The sequence below is a fragment of the Misgurnus anguillicaudatus genome, chromosome 19 (assembly GCF_027580225.2).
Source record: "Misgurnus anguillicaudatus chromosome 19, ASM2758022v2, whole genome shotgun sequence".
Lineage (NCBI taxonomy): Eukaryota > Metazoa > Chordata > Actinopteri > Cypriniformes > Cobitidae > Misgurnus > Misgurnus anguillicaudatus.
In genome coordinates this window covers 3,408,050-3,423,134 of record NC_073355.2, presented here as the reverse complement: position 1 = coordinate 3,423,134, position 15,085 = coordinate 3,408,050, and the positions used below count along the sequence as shown (strand labels likewise).

The following is a 15,085-nucleotide window of genomic DNA, read 5'->3' as shown; positions in this document are numbered from 1 at the left end:
CAACCAGCTATACAGAATACAAAAACAATTCCTTCTTGTTTTAGCATGGAACCCAATGGAAATGATGTCTAAATATTTCTTCGAGTGGTGTTATGTTCGAATATAGTGGTGTTCGATTATCTTATGTGTTTCAACTATTTAATTCTAATCGTCATATGCTGTTTTAATGACATCCAACATGACTGGAGAATTGGAATGCATCTGAAATAACTTGTTTCTAATTTAATTCTATGTTCTGTTTAAAGCCTGGAATACACCGCAGGATTTTTGCACTCCGACAAGATTGTAGCAGCAAACGCATTGTGCGGTGATCATGCTGAATTTCTGACACTGTCAGAAAACTATTGTAGGCTATCTTGGACACAAGACCAGGAAAACTTCTTTGAACTTCTCCCACCGTACGACACTGTACCACCGAAGAGCCACGATCATAGAAATCGTGATGATTGTTTCACGATGGAAATCTTTCGTCTTGGAAAGCCAAAATCATGCAGTTATAATTCTAAATGATAACTTTACAAGGAACTTTGTCTGGAATTAGAAGCGTACAATCTACTTGCTCTGCATCCTCAAGAAAATAGTGAAACATGCATCGACTTTCCATATAACCACATTACACTGGCTACTAGGATTTAAAACATTATAACAGCGGGGCTGCTTACATGAGACAAGCTATTTTAAAATATATACATGTTTTTACACTGACTACGGACATGCAGTTCTATAAGTGCTTTATTTTCATTGCCTGCATTACCACCAGGGCTCTTTATCGACTTCCAGGAACTCTAATTGCATACGGCTGCAAGGATTTGAACATGCATAATTGCTACATGTACAAGACTTTAGCTTTCGTTAGCACTGGGCCGTGCACACTTGCCGCGTACACGCAGGTTGTCACGTTTCACGTCCGCAGTCGTGTATGGTGCGGCTTCGATCGTTGCTGGATTGCCAGTGTGGCGGAGGATCTTTCAACAAATAATTCAGAACTTCTTAAGTGCATATCATGTAAGACTATTTGCACCCTACTGGTACCGCGCCTCAGTTTTTGGGGGGTCTTAATTTACATCGTAAACGGAGAATTGTATATAATCATCTGTGTGTCATGGCCAAGCAAGCAAGACAAGGCAATGGGTTATTTCTTAAACCCAAAAGTGCCCAAAGCAGAACCAGAATGAAGACCAGAATACAGGACTAAAAAGTGATTGACAGCTAACATAATCGACAAAGGACAACTGAAACACAAGGACTGTATATATTCATGTTGGGTAAACAAGATATCAAGACACACCTGGGAAACAATCTAGAACAAGGACCAAATAACTACAAGAACTACAGACATGGATGACATTACAGAACTTCAAATAAAGAGTACAAGACTGGGTAAACCCAAGACACGACAGACACCGTGCAATCTTAAGCATCAGTCAGATTTGTTTGTAACCATCTAATCTTCTCCCTACTTTTATAATGACAATATAAAAGCATGTATACATCAATTGTCTCTCTTCATCAGGAGCCGCGCTCCTAATTTCACTGTATGCAGGAAAACACTATGACATTCAATTCAATAATGGCAAGCAATAATCAAGGTATGTTAAGCAAATTTCTGGTGATGGTGGTGTATTTAACCATGCTAAATCATGGCCTTTGCCATTTATATCATTTCTTACTCTGGCATATCGTTGCCTTTCAAAGGTCTATGCGGCCTTTTCTCATTAGGCATATCGTTGCTTTCTATGGCCTACGCGGCCTATCTCTGTCTGGCATATCGTTGCCTTCTAAAGCCTACGCGGCATTTTTCTACTAGGCATATTGTTGCCTTCAACGGCCTACGCGGCCTATCTCTATCTGGCATATCGCTGCCTTCTATGGCCTACGCGGCCTATTTCTCTGGCATATCGTTGCCTTCCAAAGGCCTACGCGGCCTTTTCCCACTAGGCATATCGTTGCCTTCTGTGGCTTGTGCGGCCTATCTCTGTCTGGCATATCGTTGCCTTCTAAAGCCTATGTGGCTTTTTCCCACTAGGCATATCGTTGCCTTCTACGGCCTATGCGGCCTATCTCTCCAGCCTATGGGCGCACTCACATTATCCAAACCAAACCAAACCATGCCCCAGCGCGATTGTTACCCCTCCCTTCTCCCCCATGGTGCACGCACTCACACTGTACTTTTTATCGATCCGAGTCCGGGCGCGCTTTCGTCATTAAGATGCGTTTGTTTTGAAAAAAGCAGGAAGTAAAGCTCTCCCTTAACACTGGAACCCACCATAATGATAAGTCTGTGTTTTTTACCCGGAGTCGTTTGGTGCGCGATTACAGACAGCCCACTCACCGGTCCTCATAATGCTTAGTTGATCTTTCACGTGCGCAGCTCGGACATTCACGTAACCCCGCTGCGCGCATCAAAAGGTTTTTACGGCGGCAGATGAAGGTGAGTGGTCGCGCAGCTGACGTCTTCAACTTTTGAATCGCGCTCAGGCGAGAATGCGCTCACACCACAGCCTTCCGCGCCTGAGCCCAAGTGAACCGCGCTCCGGCCCACCTCTGCAACCCGGCCGTGGCGCGATTAACCAATCCGCGCCCGGGCGCGGAACAGAGCGATCACACTTGTCAAACAAACCAGGCTTTGGGGGTCAAACGCGCCCGAGCGCGGCCTGGTTTGGACAGTGTGAGTGCGCCCTATCTCTCTGGGGCATATCGCTGCCTTCTATGGCCTAAGCAGCAATCGCATGGCCTCTTATGGCATCCTTCAATGTCAGTAGATAACAATTTCTCTTATCTGTTTCAGGAACCTCAAAGAAACACTGGTGGGTACCGATCATTGTGATCAATTTTTGGGGATTAGATTCTGGCCTGTCTTCATCTTCAGACAGGAACCGCAAGAATCCGTGACCCCCGGATTTGAACTATGGTCGGGGCCTACGCCAAAAAACTATACTGTGTTACATTCTAAACTTGGTTGCTAACTACTGTTAAATAAACTCATATATCAAGTCTTAACCTATCTTCGAGTCTTTCTGGTAGAAGTGTTAGCTTTAGCGTAGCGTAGCGCAAGTTCTACCAGGAAACTCGAATGTTACGTCATTCATTTCACAAGGCGCAATCAATCACCCCTGATACTGAGAGTATATAAGCCTCGTACTCACCTGTCTTTGCGTTCGCAGATACTGATGCCAGCATTTACAACCCACCCTCCCTACCACCATCACCAGGTCCGTTCCGTCCATACTCAAGGGGGATTAGATTCTGGCCTGTCTTCATCTTCAGACAGGAACCACAAGAATCCGTGACCCCCGGATTTGAACTATGGTCGGGGCCTACGCCAAAGAACTATACTGTGTTACATTCTAAACTTGGTTGCTAACTACTGTTAAATAAACTCATATATCAAGTCTTAACCTATCTTCGAGTCTTTCTGGCAGAACTACTCAAGGTAGGATGAAAAGTTTTTTTGTTTGAAAGCAGAGGGTCTGTTCTTTCATTTGGTATATTGTATGTTTATATATTTGAAGAAGAACATTTTCTGGAAGGCATTAAACTTTTGTGAAAATCATGAAAAACGCTGGCGCTGGCTGGCAACTTTTTTTTTAAAAACGCTGGCGGTGAAAGAGTATAGGGTGCGCCGCTAAAGGGTTAACCATGCTTTGGTCCTCATTGGTGTTTAATAGTTTTCCACAGAAGGCAGTACCAACATTTCAACATTTTACGTGTTGAAATAACAGAATTGTAATTGTGTTTTTTAACTGATGACAGGCACACCCCTCAGTAGGGAATCAATTATTCAAAAATAACGAACATCTGAGGTGTTATGTGGCCTTATTTACCACATAACATTATTTACTGTATTCATTTTATTTTCCATAATTATTTAACTCATTCTTTTTAATTTATTTCCTTCGCTACCAGCAATATATTTATGCTTCATTTATTGAAATTATATAAATCTGTTATTTCAGTCAAACCTTTACAGACCTGAAACTACTTTATAAGTGTATCCTTAAAACATCTGTCAACCAATCAGAATGAAGCATTCAACAGCCCTGTGGTATAATGAAAAAATAAAACATTAACATTTAAATAAATGTGTGTTCTATTTGCATCATAAGTTTATACATATATATATATATATATATATATATATATATATATATATATATATATATATATATATATATATATATATATATATATATATATATATATATATAAAACTTGTTCTTAACACTAGGCACATCAGGGTGCTGAGTCAAAACTCAGTATAAGCACAACTGAATTGGCTTGGTAGTAATAGTAATGTAAGATGAAAAAATGATCTCAAAATGTAACAAGTGAAGAGTTTCGTTGCAAAACGAGATAAATCCATTTTTTTACATTTTTGTCAAAACATGTTTATTATTATGTTATCATGTTATTATTTTGTTTTATGGTGCTACTTAGCTGTATTTGTTAAGTTGTGAAGGTTTAAATCAAAACAAACCAACTGCAGTTGAACTGAAATTAATAGGAATGCACAACCAAAAAACAAGATTTCTGAACAATTATAAAAACGGTGGTTATCTCATTTTGCAACGAAACTCTTCAAGTACACTTACCAAAAATACTTTTGTAATCAAATATAATTACTCAAGTACATCATAGCCCTGTTTAGGAGGCACAGCCATTTACACATTGCTCTCTGTTTGAGATGTTTATTTGACAGTTTTGGACTTAAAGATCAAGCAGGAGGCAACCTCATTTTGACCTTGTGCTTCTAAAGGTTAATACGGTCACTTGAGCCACCCCAATCAACACTGTCTCGCATTAATTCCCCTCGTCGATACACTTTCTCTCGCTTTGTCCAAGCGTACTGTCATATTTACATAGGCCTTTCTGGGAAACTGATCAAAGTAAAATATATGTGATTGTGTCAGTCAGCTGCACCCTCCAATTCCTAGCAATTGGAACCTGCAGCAAGCTGAGGAATTGTGATACACAGCTATGTTGCAAACATTAAATGAATACCATGTTTTTTTTTATAAAACAACGCACAAAGCATATGCAGAAAATATCATTATCAGCAGGTGCAATAACCTTTTAATTCTTAGATGGTTATTTCTAACACTGAAAGTGTGGGATCAGATGCCAGCTGGAGCTATGATGAAGTATTTCAATGACCAAATAACTAGAATAGCAAAACAGATCAAAAGGTTTTCCAAGGGATAATGTAACTTCCACAGAAAGACCTAAACAGCAGCTACATTCTCCTGAGACTTTGCACATTGTATGTCCCTATGGTTGGACAGGCTGATCTCTCAAACAGCTGAAGGGGTCTGGATATGATTGAGTGGGTTGAAGCTAATTCATGCTTACTCTTTCTTGAAAGTCTTCCTTGGATATCTTAAAGCTGTCTGTTACTTTTTTCATGTTTTTAATAGCCATCTTTGGGGACAGACAATACAAGGGCAGCTGAGCTTTGAACACAACACAGTCCCACAGTGGCCTAGACAAAAGCCACGTGTGGAGAGGTAGAGAATCTGGAGCCATTAGCCATGGAGGAGTTGTATTAAGTCTACCGTCTGTACCTCCTCATGTCTCTGCTTCTTAATCTTCAGCTTCATGAAAGCCCCACACACCAAAGGCTACTGCCAGAACCTCTGTGAACCGTTGTGGAGAATACAAAATGGAAGGGAAAAGAAATGTTGATGTTGTTGCGGCAGACCATGGACCACCTGCTCAATAAACCGAATTGTACTCAGCAACAGTTAAAACAAGTCACAGTTACTTCTATGATCCAGCCATACAAAGGAACAAATTGCAATTCTCTGGCGCATCCTCCATGGGTCAGGAATCAGGGTGAGAGCCTGTGATTGGTGCTCTCAGGAAATGCATTTGTTTGGCAAGCATGTTTATACCCTGAGCTCTATCCATACCTGCTTTCATCTCCTGCTTTTCTATTCTTCTGCCATGCATTTGTTGTGGCACTTCTCTCTAAATTGAATGTTATTATTCCAAACAGTCCAATGGCACTGTATTATCTTTTATTTATTGTTGAGTGCAAGAGGCCGGCGGGTGGGCAAGAGCATTTGCTGTCCTTTTATAGCAGAGATTAAAGGGACTGAGCAAGTCGGAGAGCTACACTATGCTTCATCATCATCACCATCATCATCTTAATTGCATGCCTGAAGTTCAGAACACTGCTAGCTTTAATCTACAGCATTATATAAACAACAGTCAAAAAAGCTACTGAAAAACACATACAGTAGGAGCCCATTAGTTGCTCACTCACAAACGATAGTCACAAACAAATCTTATATTAACATTTAGTTGAGTTTTGTTACCCGAGTTTAGACCTCATCAATAATGAAGCATGCATAAAAGTTTAAATTGCGACACTAAGCGTGTTTTAGGTATATTAAAGAAAGAAAGGGTGTCTCCTTGGCTCTGTACCAGTGGTTAAACAGAACTAAACAATGATGCATGTGGTAGCTAGAGGATTACTTCATGCCAGCCCAACCAAGTATCATGAAATTACGTACCTATAGTCACATACATGGTTTTGTGTCATGCATTTCTGTTTACGTTTCACTGTCATGTATTTGTTACTCAACTGTTTAGTCCTATTTCCTTACCATTGTGGCTTAGATTTACATAAAATGACATCCTTACCCAAACCCAACTCTATCCCTAATGCCAGGCGACAATGACTTAAAAATCATAAGATATAAAACATAAACCAATAGTTAAAGTGACATCCTAACGCAAACACCAAATCTAACCCTAAACCGGAGCGTCTATGGTTTGAAAATAGGACAAAACAGTTAAGTAACAAATACGTGACAGTGACACGTAAACAGAAATACGTGACATGTTCACGCAAAAAGGTGGAAAAACTTGTCAAGTGTCAAGGAAAAGACTCACAAATTTAAGTGACTACAGGTTTGGCCAGCCATGAGGACCACCCAATTTGCTACCCACAGTGGCAGCTGTACACCAAACTCTATGACACAAACAAGTGTATTCAACACATACAAATATAAAAAAAAAATGTTTTACTTATGCCAAAACCATGACCAGTCCTATGCACAATATCCCTCAAAGCATAGGCAAAAATGTGGGTCAGGCTTGATTGAACTGCCTTAGTAGTGTGATGTCGCTATGTTGCAAGGAAAAACAAATTACATTTTTTTTATGCAATACTTCCTGTGTCCCCGTAAACTGAACGGCTTTAAAACAGATAACTACAAAATAAAACATATTGCTTTATAACATCTTGCTTGCAAAAGTGGTTCTGGTTGATCCTCTTGTTCTTTTATATTTTTATTATATGAAACTGGATCAAATTGATAAGGCAAAACTGACAGTATTTTAAAAGCTGAAGCTTGCGGTTGTGGTAAGGAGCAGGCCTTTTCCGAAATACGATCTAAGCTGGTGACCAATCATAACAGACTGGGCCAACTTGACAAATCAGACTAGACTAAGCATTTCAGAAGGAGCAGCTTCAACTGGACCAGAACCACAACAGTGTAGTTATTCAAGAATGTTACAGGCAGACTGGGAAAAGAGGTGCTGTAATATTATAAAAAATATTTTGAACAATCAAGAATAAAAGACTATTCTTGTAAACCCCAAAACAAAATCAAGACTTTGTATAAGGCCCTAATAGGAAATTAGGATGATCCCTAATCACTCATTCAAAGCCAATCAACATCGAGAAGTCATTACTTCTTGCCATGGCCCCCAGTTTGAGAACCACTGTGTTAAAGTATGACGTCTGAAAATTAAAACTTTCTGTGTTTAGAGCTTGGCTCAAAGAGACTTTTTTAGTATTGGGGTGATACATGATCCTACAAAAAAAGTTGTACCTGTATGTTTAATATAGCGGGGGGCTGCTACCTTGAATCCTAACGCAAACACCAAATCTAACCCTAAACTGGAGCGTCTATGGTTTGAAAATAGGACAAAACAGTTAAGTAACAAATACGTGACAGGGACACATAAACAGAAATACGTGACATGTTCACGCAAAAAGGTGGAAAAACTTGTCAAGTGTCAAGGAAAAGACTCACAAATTTAAGTGACTACAGGTTTGGCCAGCCATGAGGACCACCCAATTTGCTACCCACAGTGGCAGCTGTACACCAAACTCTATGACACAAACAAGTGTATTCAACACATACAAATATAAAAAAAAATTTTTTTTACTTATGCCAAAACCATTACCAGTCCTATGCACAATATCCCTCAAAGCATAGGCAAAAATGTGGGTCAGGCTTGATTGAACTGCCTTAGTAGTGTGATGTCGCTATAAATGTTTATGTAATTTCTAGCTGCAATCTTACAATTTTATGGCCTCTATGGTAGTTTTGGCGATAAAGATTTTGTGAGGTATTATAACAAGAAATGAACCCAAATGCAGACGTGACAAAATAAGTAGTTTATTGACAAAACAGGGGAAAACAAAACCCACGAGGGGCAAAACAAGACGGTGTAAACGCAACACTAGACTAACACTAAACTTAACATAACATATAACAAACAAGACTAAATAACTCTCAAATACTCACAGATAACTGACCGCGTTTACATGCACCCTAATAATGCGATTATAATGGTATTTTGTCAATACTGCGATTATACTTTACCTCATGTAAACGCAATAATTCGATAAAAATAATGCGATTAAGCTCATAATCGCAGTAAGTATAATCGCATTAAAAGAGGTGCCGTACGCCGTTTATAATCACAGTATGCGTCCATGAAAACGCTTTAATCGCATTTATACCGCACTAACTGAAGTGTGTGTGTGTTTTAGTCACGCACCTTAAGCACAAATTCGTTTTAAACTTGACATAGGAAGTTTTACATGAACTCCGCCAACACGACTCGCTGTCAGCAGTCTGCCTTCATTCAGAAACAGCTCAAATAACACGACAGCAGTGTATAAAAGCTTTAAGGGACATGACGTTAGTAGTGGGGCGTGATCAAAGGAGCAGAAGCTCATAAATATGTAATGACTAGCTCAAAACGGCACAATCTGAACTGCCCTGAAACAGAGGTTCCTAGAGATGGGTAACAATCAGAGGTGGGTAGAGTACCCAAAATCTGTACTCAAGTAAAAGTACAAGTACTTATACAAAAATGTACTCAAGTAAAAGTAAAAGTATCAATCTAATTATTTACTTGAGTAAGAGTAAAAAAGTATTAGATGAAAAAACTACTCAAGTAGTTAGTTACTCGTTACTTCCGATCTGATAGAGAAGTAAGCGCAAAAGCACTGAATTTCAGACTACTTGAAGGGTTTTCACAAACCTCTCCTTAAACGTCTCATTGTTCTGCTTATATACAAGTAAAGCAGCCTATCTCAGTCCTGCAATGGGTACATTAACATCACATAACGTGTCATTTGAGGAAAAAATCTCAAACACACACACACACAGATGTTTTTTTCTGACGGTTAACTCTGTATTTATTTTCATGTTCACAACACAAACTTGTCAGTATCTGCCTTTAAACATGCAAACAGTAAACAAAAAAGAACATGTGTTATCATGTTTTTATATGAATAGGTTATTTTCATTGCCATTAAAGTGCAATTACTGAACATAAACAGGAGCTTAATAAAAATTATCATTTTAGAATTTCATATGGAACTTATCTGTTTGTGCAAATCAACTCTACATTTATTATAATATATAATACATGTTTCTTTAAAATCAAACTTTATTCTTTTATTTTTATTAATTCATTCTTTAGGAAGGATTTAAATAAAATACAATCCCGTTTTTATTTAAATGTATTTTCTACACATTAGTGAGGTGTCCGGATTTGTGTATAAATGCAAGACGTCCTTACATTATGCTGTTCAGTTTGTGTAGTTGTGGGGAAATGATATGGAAATGTGCAGATGTGAACGTGCTGTTTGTATGGTTTAACTTACACTAGGTTTTGTCATCGCTTGCACAAGAGTGCATATGGCAAAAAACTTGGACAGTGTGTGAAATGACCATTAATAGTGTTCAAATAGACATTACTGTGACTTACCACTTCAGGTTGGATCTTGAATTCCTGTACGCTGAGATGTCAGCTCGTTTATTGAACAAAGCATGCATCGCATTATGAAACTATTCTTTTTGACCTCTTGGAGTGAAAACATAGACCGAACTTGAAGCCGCCACGCATGATCTGCCTCCGATAACTCGCACAACGCACACGTGCCCTCATCTGCTTCTGCTATCATCTACGCGCGGCCGCGCGCGCTAAAGAGTGTGACCGCGCGGTTGCGCGCGCTAAAGCATGACGCAGCCTGTCTCGCGAAACTTTCGAACACGCCCTATAAACTTTTTTTTTAAATATATTCATTAATTAATACCATTTGACAGTAGCGCAATAACGCTGCCGAATGTAGCGAAGTAAAAGTACAGTTTTTTCACTAGAAATGTACTTGAGTACTACCCACCTCTGGTAACAATCTTTTCCTACAAGCTATTTCGAGCAAACAACTTTTGAAACATGCTTTACGGAACTCATACACCTATTTAACTTGTGGAAAAGCAGTCATAAGATGGGCACTTTAAGGTTAACTGGATGAGATATGAATATGAAACAACCGACAGGTTGCTCATATAGAGGTCTCTGAACAATACACGGTATGACAGAGAGACGCAGAGCATGCTCTGCAAAGGGAAAACATGGAGGATTTAAACCCCACGGACTATACACACATAGGAACCCCACGTAGGGGACACAATGTGGGCGCCTAGCCTAACACAGATTTACAGAGAATACATCTAGTGAGAGGGTGACGGCCGATGCTCCTCAACATCAGCCATCGATGCACTGGAGGAAAACAAAAACAGTTTTTGTGACGTTTTTGCACTAATGGCCTCCCATAATGGTGCAAATGTGCAGCACCAAAATAGAGGCTGCAAGCCGACATACGAACCAACCTTCGGTGTTCTGGTTTATAGAGAGAACCCGAGAGGATACCAGCTTGATACGAACACTATACAATCTAGTGAACGTATTAGCCCACCAAACATGAGACGTCCGCTCGACATACAGATCATGTCTATATTAAGTCGGTTGGTCCAGGCCCTTATCTGTACGTATATACAACGTGCAGATCTGGTACAGGGTTCGGGAAATCAATTCAAAAACATTTTATTCAAATGTGGTCCATGAGTTCTGAGTCAAAAAACATAAACATCACGTGTATCTTTGTAGAATATTTTGTTGAGCTGTTAAAATAATGTTATCTTTATATATGAATGTGTGTTCAAAAACATAGCGCTGCTCATAGATAAAGTTCCACCTTAAATGCTCTCTCTCTCTCTCTCTCTCTCTCTCTCTTTCTCTTTAATTAACAGAGATGTATATGGTGACGTTTTATTGAAAATCTTTTGTCACCATGACGATCAGTGATTCCTTTAGTTGGGTAGTTTGACTCTTTGAATTTTCATATGAGTGTTTGGTCTTTGTAAGAGTGTTTGCTAAAGCACGTTATTTGTTGCACAGAAAATATGTTATAAACAAAACTCACAAAGAACTCTACATCATCATAAAATCCTTATCCAAGAATTATTGAAAATACTAAAACATCTTCCATCACTTCTTCGTAACACCACTGTTCAATAAAGGTTTCATAATTGTTCATTTGTTTATAAATATTGTAGTCAATCAGAATTCTTGATTTTACAAATCTTTTAAACAACAACAAGGCTTCCTGCCCTACTTTTCCATCAATTTGGTTCTTCCTACTAACATAGATTGCAAGTTTAGCCTGTCCTATTAAAAAGTTCAATAATTGACTTTTCTTTCTAATCGAGAAAGTGTATTTTGGTCCAAAAATAAAACCCACTGATGAAAACACTTCTCCAAAACTTAAAAACAAAACCTTAAGAACTTCAAATAATGCTCCAAGCCGATTACATTCCGAAAAACAATGAAAAACAGTTTCTCTAATATTACAAAAAGGACAACCACTCTGTACATTCGGATTAATAACTGAAACAAAGGCATTCACAGCAACTGCACCATGTAAAATCTTCCATTGTATATCTCCTACTCTTTTGGTTAATGGTGGTTTATACAACACTCTCCAACTTGGCTTATCATCTTCTTCAATTCTCAAATTATCTTGCCACACATTTTCCTTTTTCCCATGTAACACCTTTTTGTTTAACACCTTAACAAAACATTTATACAACTGTTTTCCTTTCACATTATATAGTGTTAACTCGTCTAGTCCTTTTAAATTCAGTAAAGGTCCAGAAAGTCCTTGAAAATCAGGTACAATATTCATATCAGTAAGACGATGACAAGGTTCGGGTTGAGTTTTTTCACAACAGTACTTCTTTAAAAGCATTCTTTCTTCAACACTTAGTCTCTGTTTGATCAAGTCCATAAACATGCTGACTTTCCGATATGACCACATTCCCAAAAGTGTAGCTACTTCTTTGATGTTATTGAAGTCCTCTCCACCAACCTCCATTATCTGTTTTAGTTCCACCACCTTTTTATCTCTTAACACATGGGTTATGCCAGGCATGGATTCACATGATACATCAAACCGGGCTCCAAATAATAACGGCTCTTTTAAAAGCCAAAAAAATTCAGAGTCCAAACTTTGTTTCTTAAAAAAACTCCAAACTTTAGATAAATTCGGGACTGAATTATGGTAAAAAGCTATTAAAATCGACAAGACCCGCGCTGACCGACAGATCCGAAACGCAACGCACAAACACGCAAGTACGTGCACTGACAGAATATTTCAAAAACAAACGTTTTGACAAGAATTTATGAAAGCATAATAATCATTACAACAACTTGGTGAGCATATTAACTATGTCCATAGCCTACAGCGTTTGCGCGAACAGAACGAATTGTTTAGAAAAACTTTAATCTAAATCAATAAAAGACATTCGTTTAAAATGTCAAATAACAGTATGCTCTATTATTTAAAAGTCAGTTTTGACTTAGTTCAAAACAAGCAACATGATTTTAAACAAAAAGGTAATTAGAAAGATTTACTCCAAATGTTTCAGTGGTATTTACTTACTTTATCTTTATGTTTAATGCAAATCATGTCATAATATTCTTCAGTTTAAATTTTGCTTTTAAAATGTTACATTTTCATATTTTTATCTATTTACATTTTTATTTTATATTCACCTAGATTGACACTGAAGCTTGCTTTAACTTGAAGTAATTAAAAGATCATCTGTGACCGAAGTCACACGGAGACACGGAGTTATTAACGAATATTTTATTATCAGAGTGCAGCATTTTATCAAGGTTTTCTGGTCTTGCGTAATAAAATAAAATAAAATAAAATAAACTAAAAGAGTCATTTTTTTTACAGTTGGGTTAAAAGAATTTTGATATTAGCAGTGTTTTTAAACTAATTCCAAAACAGCTGGCGTTTCTAAGTAAGGGACGCGCAGGAATGTCATTCATGTCATTTTATAGATTGCACTCATTCACTTCACACACATATTATACGTGCTTTAAGGCGTTTATAATTTAGCGCTGTTCCAGTAAACACGTGATTATGTCTGGCCGAATATTTTTTCTATTATTCGGATGAATTCGTTATTCGTTTTGAAGCCATTATCCGTGCCCTTCCGAATAACGTATTCGGCTTCGGGCACATCCCTAGTATACAGTACGTTTGATCTTCATGGATTACTTCTCCAATCACTTCTCTTACTCTGTTTGCCAGTGTCTTCGAAAGTATTTTAAAATCTGTACATAATAATGAAACTGGTCGCCAATTCAATCTCCCTTCTTTGGCAAAAGTGTGATTATGGCTCTTTTACAACTCATTGGCAAAAAGCCTTCTGTTAAACTTTCATTGAATATTTCCAACAGGTCATCTCCTAAAATATTCCAGAATTTTTTATAAAACTCTACAGGGAGACCGTCAATCCCAGGTGCTTTACCATTTTCCATACTCATTAAAGCTTTATAAAGCTCCTCCTTAGACAGAGGTTTCCTTAACTTGTTGTTTGCACTCTTAGATACTTGAGGCAATTTATCAATAAAGGTTTTTTCTACCTCACTCTCTTCATTATATTCACAATTATACAGGTTAGAATAAAAAGGTCTAGCCCGTTTCCTAATATCACACATATCTGTAAGTTCATGTCCATCCTCTGACAAAAAAGTATGAAAATGGCGACTCTGACCATTTTTTTTCTCAAGATTAAAAAAATATTTAGTTGGGGAATCCATTTGCACTACATTCTGAAACCTTGAGCGAACCAATGCTCCTTGTGCCTGGATTCCTAACAGGTCATTCATCACTCTTTTTTTATTTCTAAAAACTTCAGCCCATTTCTGGTTTTTTGTAGGCTCTAAAAGATTTTGTAACTTTAACACTTGAGTTTCTAATCCTTCTAAAGTCTTGGCAATATCCCGGGATACATTAAGTGTATATTGTTGGCACAGTTGCTGTATCTTGACCTTGCCACAATCCCACCATTGTTGAATTGAAACAAAAGACATTTTTTCAACTGTAAAAGATTTCCAAAAATAACAAAAAACATCTTAAAAACACATCTTCAAGAAGAGATGCATTAAAATGCCAATAGGCACTTCTCAGTTTTACATTAGCAATAAAACAATTAAAAACAACCATACAATGATCAGTAAAACCAGCAGGTGTTATGTCACATTTTTAACAATATTCAAATGATGTCTGATAATGTAAAATCTATCAAATCTTGCTGAAGAAATAAAACCTTCTCTTATCTGCACCCATGTATATTGTCTTTCATTTCCATGAAAAACCCTCCAAATATCACACAAATCATGTGTATTAATAATCTTTTTCATAGTTTTCTGAGAAGCCATATGTGGCTCTAGGTGGTTCCTATCTAAACTATGATTTTCAGTGCAGTAAAAGTCCCCACCCATGAACACATATTCTTCAACATTACAATTGGACAGTACTGTATTAATTTCATTTAAAAACACTACTCTACTTGTTCCTAAAGTAGGGGCATAAATATTTAAAAACACCAAAGTCATGTTTTCAAACTTTGCTTTTACATTTATAGGTTGTCCTTCTACAACATTTTCAACTTGACATGATATGGGAATAAAA

General features: G+C 37.8%; 3 long non-coding RNA genes across 3 annotated transcripts in view; 2 read left to right on the top strand and 1 right to left on the bottom strand.

Annotated features, from left to right (window-relative positions):
* The window catches only part of LOC141350960 (uncharacterized), a 167,620-nt gene that overhangs the window by 66,654 nt on the left and 85,881 nt on the right, over positions 1–15,085 (bottom strand). The gene's annotated exons all lie outside the window — the stretch shown is intronic.
* Positions 1–15,085, top strand: part of LOC141350961 (uncharacterized) — a 55,428-nt gene that overhangs the window by 14,410 nt on the left and 25,933 nt on the right. The gene's annotated exons all lie outside the window — the stretch shown is intronic.
* Positions 8–3,398, top strand: LOC141350962 (uncharacterized). The gene is made up of 2 exons (XR_012359071.1): positions 8–1,589; positions 2,789–3,398. It is a non-coding gene; the product is annotated as an uncharacterized lncRNA (long non-coding RNA).